The following is an 18,691-nucleotide window of genomic DNA, read 5'->3' as shown; positions in this document are numbered from 1 at the left end:
ATAAAAGGTATTGAATATACAAGGAGAGAAACAATTAAAATAATATTTAGAAGTAACTTCAGGAAAAAAAATTCCCATGAAAAGCAAAGCAGATCAAATTAAAAGCAAATTTAATTCAGTTATAGGGTATATCTGAACATGAGAACAATCCTGCTTTCTAATGCTACCAGATTTTATCATTTTTTTAGAGAAGCTTCCAATGTAAAAACCACTACTGGTTTGTGGCTTGAAAGAGCTTCAGGAATCATTTCTTAAATTACCACTGACTATGTTTCATCATAAATATTAATGAGTTAATAAATGCTTCTGTCATTATAATTATAAGACATGCTTGTTTACTAATTATGGTGACTAAACCGAAGTATGTACACTTGAAGCTATCAAAAATCAGAAACAAGTTCATAATTAACCATTATAAAATTATGTCCAAAGGAAAAGTTATTTCCCTTTGATTTTATAATTACATATTTATTTTTCAAAAATCATCATTGTGTTTTAAATTTCATGTAGTAGGGTGTAGTCATGTTGGAAAACTAAAAATCACAGAACATATTTCAAGTAAAATATAATTTAAATATAATCTCTGGAAGGTAGATTATACTGCACAGACAACTCTCTAATCTGCTACTTCTCATAGGATTATATCTGGAGAAGTTTTCTAAGATAACTAAATGTTATTCAAATACCTGATTTCAGTTGTTACATCTTTCTCATTGTAATTTTTAATTTACCAGCTGTTTGATGTTGTTGTATATTTAGGTTGTTTCTAATTTTTGCTATTAATAAATTATGTTATACATATCCTTGTATGTATATTTTGGTTGCATGTTTTTACTTCCCTAAAATAAAGCTATACGGGTAGGATTAAAATGGCCAAGAGTAAGAAGACAAAGAAGCAGGTTACTGACTCAAAATGCTTCTATTACTTAAAACAAAGCTTATACAAACACTTTTCTACATATTGTCAATTTATCTATTTTTAAAAAACATACGTCCTTCACTCACATTGTACACCAAAAAAAATTCCAAACGGATTGTTGAGCCAAATGTAAAAAGATAGATTAATTTAACTGATTTAGTTGAAAATCTAGTCAAGTGTGAATGTGATCACATGCTAAAATATTATAATGGAAAATATAAATATGTTATGACAAATTAGAATTAAATATTCCTTTAATAAAAGTTCATAAATACAAATAAAAGGCAAATGAAAAATTTGTCTTAAAATGTTTGCAGAATAAAGGGCAAAAATATCTAGCATTTTAATAAGAAGTGCTCTTCAAAATAAATAAGAACAAAGAACATAACTAACACCCCAATAAAAAAGAACCAAGGATGTGAACACAAACAGCTAATAATAGAAGAAAGACAAATATACACCAGCCATATGAAAAATATTTATCCTTACCAATAATGAAAAAATAAATTAGAATGAAAGCAAAATTTTATGAGATGAGATTGGTGTTACTTATAGATGATAATACCTAGGGCTATGTGTAGATATGAAATTGATTTTAAAAAACCATCTTGAGGGGTGCCTGGGTGGCTCGATGTGTTGAGCATCTGCCTTTGGCTCAGGTCATGATCTCAGGGTCCTGGGATCGAGCCCCACATAGGGCTCCCTGCTCAGTGGGGAGGCTGCTTCTCCCTCTCCCTCTGCCCCTCCCCTCACTTATGCTCGTGCTCTCACTCTCTCTCTCTGTCTCAAATAAATAAATAAAATCTTTAAAAAATACATAAATAAATAAAAAATCATCTTGAAGGACAATTAAGCATACTTTATCAAAATTTTTTCAAAAAAAAATCTTAAACACTAACCTAAGGAAAAAGTTAAGATTATGTACATATATTTATCTGCAATAATTCTTTGATTTATAATAATAATAACAACAATAACCTATAATACCTAGTAACAGAAAATTGGTAAAATTAATAGTGACATATCTATATGATATCAATACAATAATGTCATTAAAATAATTTTCATGAAATAAATTTCAAGGCACAAGAAAGCCTTTGCAATGAACTGTCAAGTATAGCCCACTCCCTCAATGAATAGGGATAACCCGAATAACCAATAGGATATTGCAGAAATGAGAGTGCAACTTCAGAGGTTAGGTAGTAAAAGGCATTGTGGTTTTATCCGTCCTTGCTCTCTTTGCATCATTTACTCAGGGCATTCAGTCAGTCCAATGGAAAGATGATGCCTCTTGCTAACAGCCCACAACAACTTGCCCTCCATGCAAATGAGCCATCTTGGAATCTGATCCTCCGGCCAGGTTAGGTCTTCAGATGTCCGTAGGTCCAGCTGACATCTTGACTGCAACTTCATGAGAGACCTCAAGCCAGAACCTCTGAGCTAAGCCACTAATGTATTCTTGACTCACAGAATATGTGCAAGATGATTGATATTTATTGTTTTAAGATGCTAAGTTTTGAGGTTGTTACATGGCAATAGATAGCTAATTCACTACCTAACAGCTAACAGAACAAGTTATGAATTTTAGGACGTTTTCCTGGCCCACCAAGCTAGAAATACTAGGAGAAGTATTTGTAGGAGATTTTAACACTGTTCATTGTTAGATATGACCTTGAGAACAAAATCCAGACTTGAGATGAAGCAAACACTGGATGGGATGGTGAAGAGACATAAACTGGGACCTCAATGACACTGTTGGGCCATGGACCAGTCAACATTCAATATGGAATTTCCAGATTTGTGAAATAATAAACACTTTTACCATCATTAAGCCAATCTGAGTTGTGTTTTTCATTTTTTGCAGCAAAAATTTGCTGGTACAAAATACAACGATGGTCCCATGAAAGATGCCTTCTTCCACCCCACTTCAGTTACATTTTCTGCTGCTCTACATCTATCCTTGTTGAATATCCCAGAGCCTCTTAAACATACTGCATTCTTTCACATCTCCATAATTTGAGAAATGATTTGCACTCTCCCTGGAAAGCTTTTTTTTCCCTCTTTAATCTCTTACAAATTCTTAAAGATTCAACTGATAGGTCATTGTCTTTGTGAATTTTCCTGGACTCTCCCAGGCCAGATTAGGTATTCCATTCTCTCTAGCCACATAGCATTTTAATCAAATCTCTATTATAAAGTTTTCCATATTATAAGTACCTATTTTTCTATCTTTCCTACTATTTTCCCATGGCCTTGACGCAAGGATAATTTCTTATTCAATTTCCTAGCTTAGAAGTTTAGCTGAGTACTTGAGACATGGCAGGTGTTCATTAAAAGTATGTTGAGTTAATTAGCTATTGATTAAAAGTGCTCTACATATGTAAATGGTACTATTCTAACGTAAGATAAAAAGATTAGTACCAATTCTAAATTAAAAGAATCTTGGCCCCTGAGCAGTGATTTTTCAAACTTTAGTGTCTACAAAAACTGCTCAGAATGCTTGATAGAATACCAACCCTAAGTTCTACTACCAGAAATTCTGACTCAGTGTTTCTGGACATAAGGATCTGTCCTTGATGCTCCACATTTACTAGTCCTGTAACCTTGGGAATCACAATTTACCTCCCTGTTCTTCCATTTTCCATCTGTAAAATGGAGATGATAATATTACTTATATTATCTGATTATATTACTTTAAATGTCAGGAAACAAATACAATAACATATTAAACAAATTGGCACAGGGCCTGAAAAGTAGTAAATACTTATATGTTTTTCTAGTATTTGAAAAACAATAGTGTATGTGGGTAAGTATACACAAACGCTGAAGTCAAGCTTCTTAAGTTTGAATCTTGTCTCTGCTCTTGCCAACTGTATATTTTAACCTCTGAATCTCAGTTTCTTTCTGTGTAAAATGAAGGCAATGGCAGTAATACCAACCTCACGGGATTGTTATGAAGATTAAGTGAGTGAATAAATATAAAATTCTTAAAATAGTTACAGGCATATGGTAAGTACTATGCAGTTTTCCTTCTCCTCTTCTTTTGGAGTCATTAAAACTTTCCTGCAGAATATGTTCCTAGTTTTGGTTCTCACTATTTCTCTTTTCTCAGCTAAGAAATATTTGCAGCCCCTTTTGAGAGAACGTCCATGTCTCATACCAGGTACATGCTATCTCACTCTAGATAAGCTCTATCTGGAGATGCTAGGCAGCCTTCTGAAATGTCTCCACCGCCTACCTTCCATAGACAGAACTGAAGGTGAGGACATTAGAATAAATTCCTTGAGAGCCTCAATCCATCTCCTTACAAAAGGGCATTTGGTCAACTCCAAATTGTAGAATGTTATCATTTTGTTATTTTTATGGGAATTTTGAATTCTAATTCTAAATACATGCTCAAAACCCAGAAAATAAGTAAGCAAGTAACTAGATGTCTGGTGCTATCACTATTCACATGATAAAGCAATTGATGCTTTATGATCAAATATTATCAGGCATATCTTTAGGCAAGATCATGATACATTTGTTTGTGTGTTCTAGCTATACATTTCTTTCAGATACAGACAGACTGAAACTAAAGAAAGGAGAGCGGGTTAGTATGTATGTATGTATGTATGTATGAAAAAAAAAAGAAAGGAGAGCGGGTCAGGGTGATAGAAGGGTCAACATATTGGCACTTATAGAATTATCCTGTCAAAGAGATAAAAAGATTTTAAAATAAATAGCTCTAACTCTCCAGCTTACAACACTTTCATTTGTATGTGATTAGCACTGTATGAGAAATATTTGGTGGTACCAGTGATTTTCTAATTAAAACTTGAAGTAGAGTTGTTATTGTCGATCTGGCTTGTGAGGCACAGAATAGAATGATAGACAAAACATTCTGCTGTGAAGCAGAGAGCTGAGTTTGAGCTCGCCTTTCCCACTGTACCATCCAAGGTGACGGTAGCCAAGCTCATCACTGCATCTGAGGCAAATCATTTCAAGAATATCTTATCTGAATGAAGATTTGGAACAGGGTCAAATTATTTCTTAAGGTCTAGCCCAGATTTAACCTATAACTATATAATTATAAAGTTTTATATATATATATATATATATATATAGTTATAGTTATAGTTAGTCATAGTTATATATTTTCCCTTTAAGAAGAAATATACCAATATCATTATTAACAAAATTACATATATCTTCAAGTTTATTATTCAAAACATACACCTAGGGATATCTCCTTTGTAGATTTTTTTTAAAGATTTATTTATTTATTTTAGAGAGAGAAAGAGCGTGCACAAGCAAGTGGGGGGAGGGGCAGAGGAGGAGTGAGGAGCAGACTCCCCAGTGAGCACAGAGCCCTGGGTGGGGGCTTGATCCCAAGACCCTGAGATCATGATCTGAGCTGAAACCAGGAGTTGGCCGCTTAACCAACTGAGCTACCCAGGCACCCCTCCTCTGTAGATCTTTCTACACTTCATTATAAGTTTTTGCTTACATATTTTTCTCTCCTACTAAAATGAGAATTCTTTGAGGACAAGGTAGAGGTCTTGTTAATCTTTAATTCTCCATGTGTCATTTACTAAGACACGGCCTCTCAGCCTCAAACCCACTCTTCACCCTTTGTGTTGTGGTGATGAGTTGCCCCTGTACACGGCCTTTCTTCGCCTGTTGGCTCCCTGTTAGGCTTTAAGCTGGGAGATGGCACCAGACGGGGAGAAAGACAGACTCTTTCCTGGTTCTTTCCTATTTTTTCTGTTGGCTGTACATTTTAGAATCACTCTAGCAAATTATCTCCAACTGGATAATGGCAATTTATTTCACTAGCAACAACTGATTTCAGATTGGAATTTTTCTAACCCCTACAGAACCAAATTCTCCGTGTTTCCCTTACAGATGCTATCCAGAGAAAGACCCCCTCCTCGGAGGCCAAGGTTTCATTTCAATTCCAGGGTTCCACCCTCAAATTCGATGTTTTCATCATTTCAAGCCTCTTCCCCTTTGTTCTCTCAGCCCTAGGAGTAATTGCCGGTTCTGACAGTTCCTGCCTTCATACTAACTCTATTTTTGCTTGTCCATTCTTCAGATGAATTTATCTGTGCTAAAATAGTCGGTGTGATTTCTACATATTGACCGGACACTAACTGGTATGTGTTAGTACCTAATAAGTGCCACACCTGGAATAAAAAGTATCTATTAGTGTTTATTAGTGTTAGCTATTACTGCACTTTCAAGAGTACATTATAGGTTTTACTCAACTGTGACTGGTGTGGCCTTTCTGCATAATTAACTACATTTTGTCGCATAAAACATTCAATTCCGAAGCAGATTTTTAATCTGTGAAGCTTCGCGAACTATCTTTGAAAAGTATTTGATGCGCACGTTGTATTTGTTTTAAAGCATGAGTTGTTGAAAAACCATGCCCAGTCAACTCTGAGGGAATAAATACCCTGCCATGTCATTGCTCTAGACCTCAGGGCTTGTTAACGTGACTGTTTACGTGTGACTGCACTTCCGTCAATATTCAGAACTGAGCAAGATAAAAACCGAATTACCTGTGCTCTTCCTGTTTTTGTCTGGGAACAACTGTGAGGGAGTGCAGAGCAACTGGAAACAAGCAAAGACACATATGGATACTTAAATGGAACTTCCAGGCAGAAAGGTGGGGAGGGGGCTCACGGGAAATGTATTTAAAGCAGTAGAAATAAAGATACAAGAAGATGGCGAAATTAAGAGCTATTGGCTAACCTAGCACCTAAAAACCCCAGGAATGGTTTTATTTTGTGGGGCACAAATAGCTAAGAATCATTTTAGAGTTCGCTTCTACTTGTAAAAAAAAAAAAAAAAAGATCAGTGCCATTGAGAGAGAACAATCTTAGGGGGAAGGCTCAGCTGTAAACAGCACAAGTGCATGTGTGTGTGTGTGTGTGTGTGTGTGTTTTAATCAATGACAATTTCTAGTGTCTTTATTGTCACACTTCTCAGATCTCCCTACTGTAGCTCTTTTCCCACTGACATGACCTAGTTCTCTTAGTTACAGGATAATCTCCTTCATGGAAATTCTCTCCCTTCTAGTTAAAGATTCTACCTCATTAGTATCAAAGGATAACTTTTTCTAATATAATTTTGCTGCATTTCAATTCATCTTGAACTTCATTTGTACCTGCATTGTTTTATTACTATAGACGTTTGATGTTTTCTTCAAAAATCCATAAAGATTTCTCAACTCAGGAGACAAGGGATATATTTTAGTCATCATAAAACGAATGCTAATAGTTCCCGACAATTTCATCATACTTTATACACTTTCCCATAGAAATGTTTCATTTAATTTTCATGGCCTTGTGAGGTGGACCAGCCCGATAAATCCCAAGGTTTTAGAACAGTAAGGAACCACAAAGAACACTCAGAATAAAGTTTCCATGACTGTAATAGTTAGGGTATGGTTTTGGCTGAAGGAACAAGTAACAGAAGATCCAATTTCAAATAAGTCAAACACAAAGGATCTCTCCTACCCCTTCCTTCTCTGTTCCTCTCTCCATGACATAACAAGAAATATGAAAGTCATTTGGTATGGGGTTGGTTATTCAACTTGCCAATTATGTCATTTAAAAAAACCCAGGCATTCTCTATCTTTTGTTCATCCTCCTTGTATGATACACCTATATTATTAGTCAGGGTTTTACAGAGAAAAAGAACAAATATGATGTGTGTATACGGAGAAAGAGATTTATTTGGTTCACATAATTATGGAAGCTGGCAAGTCTGAAATCTGCAGAGCTGATGTCCCAGTTTAAGTCCAAAACCCAGCAGCTGCTCTGGAACCAGGAAAAACCGATGCCCCAGATTAAAAACCATCAGGCAAGAGAATTCTCTCCCACTCATGGTGATTCTTTTGTCAAGTTCAGGCCTTCAATCAATTGAAGAGGCCCACCTACATTATGAAGGGCGGTATGTTTCACTCAGTCTACTGATTCAAATGTTAAGTGCATCCAAAAATACTCTCATAGAAACACCCCAAATAATTTTTGACCAAATATTTAGGCATCCCATGGCCCAGTCAAGTTGACACATAAAATTTATCATTACAACATCCATATTACAGAAGGAAGGAGAAAAGCTGCAGCAGGCTCCAGGCATTAATTCTTCACTAATTTCGATCGTCGGCCTACATGGAAGAGTGTATACCCTTCTCTCATGATCCATTCTTAACAGCAGTGGATCTTCCTATATAACTTTTCTTCAAATCTCACTGGTCATAATGGTACCCCATGTCCTTTACCAGGCCAATTACCACCTAGGGACTGGAATTTGTATGATCATCTTAGAGAAATCAAGGTGAAGCACTTGGTTGCCCAGGTTCAAAAGAATATCGGGGCTCCTTTCCCAAGGAAATTGTGAAGGAAAATGACTGTTTGTGTAGGTACTAGATAACATCTAACTCATTGATGAAAACAAGACCCCCTTCATCTGAAAGGCATATTTAGGTATTTATGGGCATTCTCTTAATGTAATTATTATGTGTGGTAACTTTAAAGTTATAGTTTTTTCAATAGTGCTTTTTAAGATTACATATTCAAACTCTGTTATCTCTAGTAACATTTCCTATCAAAAGTTACTCCTTCTAAATAAGCTTGACAGTCATACAAACCCTACCTCAACATTTCTGAGGATTGAGAAGTCCTTATTTTATTTTCCTAAACAACTTTAATTATTAAGTAGGTCTTTTCTATGTTTCCCCATAATGCAAAGCAATATATTAAGGGTCTACTATGTGCTCCCTATAACTTCCTACTGTTACATTTGGACTACCTTCTAGGGAAGCACAGGAAAATTCTAATTTTCTTTCCATATGACTGAGTCCCTTCACAAGTAAAGCCAAAGAAATCAAGTAGCTTGCTAAAGATCACAAAGCTACTTACTGGCAGAACTAAAACAACTTCTCTGTCTTATATGATATAATATTCTGCTTTTTCATGTACTTGATAGATATATTGATTTTCCTCTGACCTCTGACCCTTGAACTAGTGCCTGTTGATTATAATATTTCAAGTTTATTAAAAGAGAGAAGATAGTAAATAAGGAACTATGGCTAAATTATCTACTGTTGAAACCCATACTGTATGTTCTAGCAGATTTTGCTTTTGGTGATGCTGAAATGCAATTCTCATTTCCCTTTCCTTCTCTTTGTGTATTCTAAACTAGAATTCTGTTCCTCCATTGGTTGCTTTGTCCTTGAGCTTAGATTTATTGGCTGTATCCAAGCGGAAATTGGATTGTTGGATCCTGTTCCCATGAAAGGGGAGTTAACAATCATGAGAAGAGCAGTAGTCTGGAATAAAAACTAGAGGTGACCCTTGCATCTAAATGAACAGACTCTGGATCTTGTGAAAGACAGGGGGTGTTTCTTTGCACCTCAGCAAGAGAACATGCTATTTGTTGTAACACCTTTCCACTGTCTAAAATTATAGTTATTCATTATAGGACACTAATATATTATGTCAAGATGCTAATTTTATTAATTGATTGGCATCAAAATATATGTGGATTTTGATATGATTAAGATGTATTTTGAGCTTTGTAAAAAAAATTTCCCTAACAACCCTAGAGAGAAATATGCTTTAAAAACATCAAAGTAGAGGACCCCCAGGGTCCTGGGGAAGTTGATTCAGCATTCAAAGGGAAATGGGGACTTCTTAATTTTTACCAAAGTTAGTGATTCATATCACCAAGTTCCTTGGATTTAAGCGGGAATTAAGGTACAAACAACCAAACCATTACATTTCCCCCCATTTGTTTCGATGAATGATTCTTCATTGCTTAAGCTACCAAATTTCTGGTGGTGCAAGGTAGACAAGCATGAACTTTAAGATCTCATTATAAAACATGCACACTACAAATGGCTATGGGATTTCCTTTGGGATGATGGAAATGTACTGGAATTAATGGTGATGGTTGCATAACTTTGTGGTATACTGAGTTGTAAAATAATAATAATAATCATACAACTCACAAACTGTGTCTGATCACTCCAGGGAACATCTCTTCTCTTCCCCATTCCCTGACTGCCATTTGTTAATCCATATGCACCACATACAGAAAATCAGAACATGATGGTGTCCAAAATAATGTTAAATTTATACGGTGTTTCCATATAAATCTATGACAAGAAGTGCAATGGTATTTGTTTAGGAGCAGGATGGAGCTCTTGCTTTTCTGCTGCTAAATGCATGTGTTCCATAACCTGGGGACGCACAGAGCAGGAAAATGAGTAAAGCAGCCTAGAAAAGAAGCCAGATTTTTTTTTTTCAAATTTTGGCTCTACTGTCTCATCCAACATCCTCTTTTAAGTATGCTGACTAAAAATATAAATTCTTCTTTATTATTGTCCCTCTAACTATGTCCCTCCTGTCCAGCATGGAGGCTCACAGTCCCCAGAGTATCTTTGACCTCTCCCTATTCTATTCAACGAGATGTCAGGCTAGAAGATTTTACAGCATACTGACATTATCAAAAGATTCTCTTCCAAACACCAGCATAGAAGGTTTTGAGTTTTAGAGGGATGCGTTTTAGCATAAAATAGGCTATTCAGAAACTCTACAGGCATAAAGTCATCAGTCATAAAGGACCTGTTCTAATTCACTTCAAATACAAGCTTAAGGGACTAGATCCTACTTTAAAAGCAAGATGCCAAGTGAGAGGTGGATGGTACTTTGGCTGAAAATTTTTATTGCTCTTTATAAAGTAAGTGCATTAGGGGAGAGTGAAGGTAAAGCAAACATGATTCCAAGAGACTAAGAAAAGCTAGCTGGGTGACCTTACATTTCTGAGACACTGAAGGAACCCTGCCATGTTTCCAGACTACTTTCTAATGTGTTTTCTACCTGAGGGGAAGTATAGTGCTTTGATTTTGGGTGCTGCCCAGGAGTATCTGTGCAATAAGACACAGCACAGGGACTCAGGGCCAATGACCCCAGGATCTTTGAATTTCAGTGCTCCACCGCTTTTGGCCTCCTCATTGCTCTGCCCTAGTACTGATGAGGTTTTCTATGCTGGAGAACTGTCAGTTACATGGCTCATTTTATTATTTCACATCAAATGTCTGTGAAAATAACCTTTCTACACAACAGTGTTATGTAATGTGCTTTGATTCAATTTTACAAATGTGAAATGAGTGGCATCAGGGACATTGGCATGTCGTGCAGTAGCTAATATCTCCTTGTAAGTACCAGGCTCACCGGGAACAACACAAACCCTTTATACTTGTATGTGTTTACATTTACTCCCCATTTTGTCCTCTCCCAGCAAATATATTATCTGCAGGGGAAGTTAAGAATATATTAGCCTTTCCAGAATGAGGCTCCATCCCTCTATAAACAAGATGACCTAAATCCTCAGTGGAAGCTTCCAGTGCATGGATTAGAAGGTGGCCTGGAGACAGATGTACAGGCAGAGGAAATTACCATGAGCCTCAACCTCACAGCAGCAGAAGACCCTTCAGATAAAGAAAACCTTTTCAGTTTTGATTTATGCAATGTTTTTAGGGGGATTTTATCAGTGATCATGGAGAAGACAAATTTTGAAGGCATATCATTTTTCCTTCACAAGGAAGGTGATGAAGTTTTCAGGACAGGCCCGATGCATTTGCTTATTTTTTTGTAAAAATGCCTCAAAAAGTGACTATTTAGTAGAAAAGAAATTGATTTGAAGCCCTGCCAACCGAGAAAACTAACACATGTCCATACCTCCCATGAGAAAACAGCTGTAGGAAAAAGAAACACATTTTATATATAATGTGAAACATCCCTGGCTATGCAACAATTTTAAAATACAGCAAATTTCTACTCTACGTGTGTCATCTAGTGTGCTGCTATCCATTTAGAAACTGCTCAATAAATATTTAATAGTTGTCTCATTGTCATGGAATAGAGTGAGGCCAAACTAATCTTGGGAAAATAAGAAAACATAACTATGAAATATATTTTAAAAACTGGGAACAGCTTCAGGCTACTTCAAGTTGAACTCTGGACTGATTTTGGAACTTGCAGATGGGAAATGCACCACATACAGAAAAAACAGAAGGGCAGCTAGAGTGGGACATTATCCAGTCACAAGCTATATCAGACATTGGAAAATAAATGACTGTAGGAAAAAAAAATCAGTTCCAATTGCAAAAGTATCTTGCGTGAACATAGTATCAGTGTATTACGTTCTAGGGAGAAAGAAACAAATTCTAGTCTTTGCCTAAAGGATCTTATAGCTGAAGTATAATTGTTCCAGATTTAAGGTACATCCTAACAGACAGAAAAACTGAGGTGCTGAAAGTAGCTGCCTCTTCTGAAACACTAAGTAAATCTGAAACCACAGGTTTCCATTAAAACAGTGACTCTTAAAAAGTAGATTTTGTATTAAGGAGGGTACTTGTGATGAGCACTGTTATATGTAAGTGATAAATCACTAAATTCTACACGTGAAACCACGATTATCCTATATGTTAACTAACTAGAATTTGAATAAAAACTTGAAACAAACCAACCAACCAAAGCTAGATTTGAATGCAACATATTCTGTACCCAAAACTGTGAAAACAAGATTCCTGGTAAAAGAAAATAATAACTCTCTGAAATCCCAAAGCAAGCGAAAAACTCTTAAACCCAATATCCATTATTTGGCAGTAGCCGCAAGGAGAATGAAGCTATTTTGCCCATGAAGAATGAATTTTATGGATAAAGAGGAAAGGTTTTGCACACAATGGAACACTGTTTAAATTGGTCTCACTTTCCACAGCTCTTCTCACTCAGTGTAATTTGAATTCATTATGAGAAAAAAAATATAATGGGACATTTTTTTACTTGGGAGAAAACTTCATTTTTCATCAATATTGAGATGGTCTCCTCAAATCAATATTGAATTTTAGAATGAACTAATATAAGAAGGAGGGATGGATTTCAGGCCATTTCCTGTTGCAGAAAGAGACCCCAACCACCACTTCGGTTAGGGACCTATTTCCTTAGAGGTTTGCTGTGGGCACAGTGCTTGTATGCACCCATGGAAGCCCATGTTGTATCTGATTCTATGTTCAGAAATAATAATTTAAAAAAAAAAGTAGAGTGGCTTCCTTTGTTTTTACTTCAAACTAGAGATGTTAAAATATCCCAAGGGACACATTTGTTGGCATAGAAGGATAAAGAGGGATGGACTGAGTTATTGGTGCATGTGTGTGTGGGGGGGCGTGGGTGTGCATATGTGGGTGGGTGGGTGGGTGTGTTATTGCCAAAAGGCTTCAACGTATGTGTGGCCTTTCTCCCTGATATGTGAACAGATGATCTATAACAGAAGATTTCTTTCATCTTAATCTTAAACTATTTTTAAATCTTTTTTTCCACAATCTCCCTTTGTCTTATGTTGTAGATTTAATTTTTCCTTCAACTTTTCTGCCTGCTTTAGTCTACCTCTCTCTTCTTCCTCTATGTTTAAGACCCTAATAATAATGGTTCATTCTGGGGGTAGGAGAGTTTATAGGGGGTGAAGTTAAAGGGAACATGATCCTTTTGCATAACTCTTGTTAATACCCCAACATTTGTTTTATACATTACATTGGACTAAACATATGTCAAGCAATTTGCTGAAGACAGCTCACTTACAGGCATATTTACATATGCCTGCTTCTGGTATCGCTTATAATAATAGCAATCCACCTGTTTTGTATGACCAAAATCATTCTTTGGAAGTCTTACCATGGTAGCTTTAAAGCTGCTGAAATAAAAACTTTGCTGAGAAAAGTGTTTATTTTTAAAATAATGTATAGTCTCCTCTTTCCTCTTCAAATAAAAAGAGTCATCAAACACACCTTTAAAAGCCAGCTCCTTTAAAAATATTACCAGAATGCTTTGGCCCAGAACAATATCCAAAACTCTACAGCCAAAAATCTTTTTGTGAGCTCTGGACTCAGACAGCCAATGGCCTCTGGGTGTATTTTAGTGTGTGTTTAGGTGGAGCTTCCTGCAAATGGACTGAGATGGTATCTTACTTTCTCACAGTTCTGGAGGCTAAAAGTCCATGATCAAAGTACCTGCTAATTTCATTTCTCATGAGGGCTCTCTTTCTGCTTGTAGACAGCCACCTTCTTAGCGTGTCCTCACATGGCTTTTCCTCAGTGCTGGTGTGCAGAGAGAGAAAGAGCAAACTCTCTGGTGTCTATTCTTAGAAGAACACTAATCTTATCTCATCAGAGCACCACCTTTATGAACTCATTTAACCTTAATTACTTCCTTAGAGGCCCTATCCCAAAATTCAGCCACGCTAGGGGTTCTAGCTTCCACAAACATATAAATTTTAGGAGAACATAAGCTTTCAGTCCATAACAGAAGGAAAATTGCACACAGGACGCTTAAGGAGGCTCATTCTCGGGGTTACACCTGTAAAGAAGTACAGAGGGCAGGGCTGAGCGAAAGAGAAGCCGAATTGCAGTGTGGTTGCAACAGAGGCATCTGCCCACCTGAGGGGTGCTGTGGAGCTAGGACAGTCCTTCAGACTAGTCCCAAGCAGTAGAAAAGGGCCCGTTGTTTGTATCCTCACAACAGCCGGTCACTAGTCACAAGCTGCCCAATGGAAATAGCATGAGCCCAATGGAACTAACATAGCAGTTTGCTGTGTCCAAGGACAATCCCCAGTGAAGGATACAGCTTTGACCTGTCAGCAATTCATATTTCCCATTAGCAGAGGGAGGGGCACATTGGCCCTGGAGCAGGATTGTGAGTGCAGTACCTTGTTGTCCCTTGCACTGTCAGATTCACTTGCTTTTTGTAGGAAGTTTGTCCCATGTAGAAAGAGCTTTCCAGGGTATTGGTTGGGGAGCTTGAAAATAAATGGAAAGAAACACAAGCTGTGTTATTGCACTTGACCTGAAGGCTGTAACTGATACTCATCATCCTTTCCTCCAGTACTCATTCTAGATCCCCTTCACCCTTGGCCAACTCCTCTGCTGGCCTAGGTGGTGGCTTGCCTGGTGGGGGCCACTGAGTCCCTAATCCCTGAGAGGTTTGAATCCCAGGAGTTACCATGTCCTTCTCACATAACACTTATTGTACTTATGCATTTAATCCTAAAGCTGGGTGACAGAGCAAAAGAGATGCTTTTGTAGGTCGCCTGAGCTCAAAACACATTCTACCCTTCCCCATTACATAGCAACAACCCTACCTTCTGCTGATCTGAACCAACTGCTCCTATCAGTGCTTGCTCCTTTCTTTCACTGCTAGTCCCTTATCATGAGAAGACCAACGTATCCAGATGAAAGACATAACTTAAAATCTAGTGAGACTTTACTCTCTTCTCCTGGCGAAATCATTACATATTCGGGAACCATGATCTTTAGACCCACCAAGCCTGAAACTTTGTGACAGAAGTCACAAAAGCCCTAGGGAAAAACTAGGGGTGATGGTAACTGACACCATTTCAAATTCCATCCTTTGGTTCCCAGTCCTATGAATTCTAGACACAGAGGCTATAGGACAACAAAATAGTCATTAATTTTCAGTGTAGACCATGTCCTGAATTATGGCACTCCATCTCTACAAGGTATGATTTCCAACCCAACACCTCAGTAGCATGTTTAAAACACCATTCCACCGCTATATCAGACTGACAGTTTCTGGTTTGTGGGACTCAGTCTTAGTCCATTCAGGCTGATATAATAGAATACAAGAGATTGGGTGGCTTATAAACAATTTATTTCTCACAGTTCTGGAGGCTAGAAAGTCCAAGCTCAAGGTGTCAGCAGATTCGATACTTGGTTCAAGACGGCCATTTTCCCCTCTATGTCCTTCCATGGTGGAAAAGACAGGGGAGCTTTCTGGGGTCTCTTTTATAAGGGCATTAATGCCATTTGTAGAGGCTCCACCCTCATATCCTAATCACCTCCCAAAGGCCTCACCTAATACCATCACACTGGGGATTAGGTTTAAACAGGCAGACCTCCTGGTCCTGTGTCCACTATGGTGACTACATATAACTTTGTTATTATTTAGAGAAGTAGTGCAGTATTGCATGTTAGCAGCTCCATCTCCAGAAATCTTTAATAGAGAGGCTTGTCAAGGTCCTACCCTAGGAAAAGAAATCCCATCTCCAAACTATGTAGCAAACCCATTAAGGATGAATCATTGCCTCTTCAAGAGTGAAAGAAATCCAATGCAGTCAACTTTCTAGTAAGTTAGCTCACCTTGGGGGGAATGGGCCATACCGAGGGCTAACTGTTGGTCTATGATACTTACAAGTTGGACTTTTGGCAGCAGTCATAGCAAAATCATCCTCATTGAGTGAAGATCCATGCTATTGGGCTTTTGATATCATTTCTGTCACCATGGCAACTCCATTTATGTGACCTTTATGACAGCTCTGTGGCCAGTTGATAGATGCTGGCCTATAGGTCATTGATTTTCAGTGTATACCCCTGCTCCAAATGAACAAGAAATGACTAGTACTTGGGAGGTCTTGGTTGTTTAATTCCTCTGATGGGCATTGAGTTGTGATCCAGAGACCTTCACTCCTATAGTTCCCTTCCTGTATCTCTTCCCCTCACCATCTTGTCCCAGAGCTTCTCATCTTTCTCTTTCCAGGGTCCAGACAAACTAGCCAGGACATTATCAGAGATTCTAAATCTTCTTTCTGATAGAATGGAAAAGAACGCGTTTCCAAGAAAGGCATATACCAGCGCCACAGGCTCCCTTTGTCTGCTCTAGTAAAATTACCACATCTCACACAGCAGTTGCAATTAGAGACACTATGTGCTGAAATCTATGGTTGTCCATTGTAAACTGTCGTTATCCATCCAGTCTTAATAGAGGCCAGGTCAGTGAATTTAAATGAGGATATAAGGGTGACCATTAGCCCTACATTCTTCAAATCTTTGAAAATGGTAATGATTTCTGTCAGTCCTCCTGGGATGTAATATTAGTTTTGATTTGCTATTTTGCTTGGGAAGTGGGTCATTTTCAAGCCATTATAATAGTGCTTTTACCCCATCTACCCCCAGCCCTGGGTCAAGAAAACAAGAGGAGGATTCTGCTGGCTACCAATTACATCCATTCCAATTATAAACTCAGGGACCATATATATTAAAACCAGGTAACTCTGTAAACCCAGTGGACTCACTGTGATTTGGACCCAGGCCAGGAATCCATTTATTACCTAGCTTTCACATGCCTTCATTCAAACAGGCAGGCTAAGGTAGTATTTGTGTACTTGGGTATCAGTGTCAATTTAGACTCTGCTCTCATAATCCTGGGAACGTGAGGCTATTTCCCTTTTGCCAATGCTTAATTATCTATGTAAATGGCTAGAGATCCCCTGGGGAAGAGTAGGGTAATTACTGCTGAATACAATACTTGTCACAGTATTGCAGACTCCTTCCTATTAGAGACCTGGCCTCTCCTTCAGAGAGGGATTCGACGTCTTAGAACAATCTCAGCTCCAGAATCTGGCAATCATCCCGACTTCTAGTCATCCAACCGATTTCCTTTAGCTGTATCATTAAACAACGCTCTTGTTAGTTTCCCATATACCTTGCCCCTAAACTCAGTTTCTGTGACTACCTGTAGTTCTCTGCCGATTGGGACTCCCTGGATACATTTTGGTCTTTCTATTCATTGCAGTAACTCTGCCACCCCCCCAGCCCACCCCACTCCCACTGCTTTTGGTAGTTAAGCACCTCACCTGATCTGTCTTATTTCAGGGAGTCCAGTTCTGTAAGAACACCTCCTGCTCCAGCCCCAGCATATGAAGGAAAGGCATCCCAGACCTTCTTAATGATAGCATTTCCCCTCTCACCAGCACAGCCTCTTTGGTAAATGGGATGTCCTCTGTAGAACTTAGTAGGCAAGTGGATTTTCCAACCTGACATAACTACCCCAGCATACTATTTTTCTGAGCCTATTGATCTTTTTTTCCTTTGCCTTGATGGTCCTATCAGCTCTATTTAATGTGAGATATCACTTTTTTAAATTAATAAGAGCCATCTCTCAGAGACCTCGTCATGGTGCTAAACCCTGTATCAGAGAAGAATGCCCCATATCTGTAGGCTGCCCCTTGATCCAATGTCCAGTCCCGCTCCTTCCTTATGGGGCTTTCACCTTCATGAAGAGACCTACCAGGGCTCAGAATTCAACCTTTTTGGAATTCCCATTATTCTTATGATTAGGTTCTGATCAGTGCCCGCAACCTTGTGTCCTCTGATTGTAGATTAAGTGCTCCAGTTTTAAATGGTGCCTAAAATGAGTGATTAATCAGCCTGAGCCTGTAATAATTTCTTTTCAATGAATCGGTGGTACTCATTCGTCCAATTCCACAGTCCTTATGGTTTTCCCTTTTCTCTTTCAAGAGCCCAAAATCATGCATCAGTCAGTGTATCTCCTTCCACCAGTATCCCATTCTAGTTCTCCACAGGGGTATGCTTAACAACTGTACCATTACAACATGCCAAGGGCAACCCATGCACCACCTACCACCAGTGATAGGGTCCTCATTGCCAGATGGCTGGCAAGTGATCCATCTCCAGAATTCTATTTTAGATTTGGTTTCCCAGGACCACCACTAACAACTGCCTTCAGTTGGGCAACTTGGACACAGACTTTGAGACACAGAACTATTTGTAGAAATGTATGGGAAATGATCTTAGGGGGGGTCCAGCTGCAAGGAAGTAAAGGACAAGGCAGAGGAAAAAGTTGATCAATTAAGGCCTCAGACAATCCTAAGGAAAGCTTTGGAGCTGGGAAGATCCCTTGGAGT

The sequence above is a fragment of the Eumetopias jubatus genome, unplaced genomic scaffold (genome assembly GCF_037043125.1).
Source record: "Eumetopias jubatus isolate StellerSeaLion01/CBP00866 unplaced genomic scaffold, mEumJub1_p1.0 scaffold_6, whole genome shotgun sequence".
Classification (NCBI taxonomy): domain Eukaryota; kingdom Metazoa; phylum Chordata; class Mammalia; order Carnivora; family Otariidae; genus Eumetopias; species Eumetopias jubatus.
The sequence above is the reverse complement of the archived record's forward strand: the minus strand, read 5'-3'. Positions refer to the sequence as shown.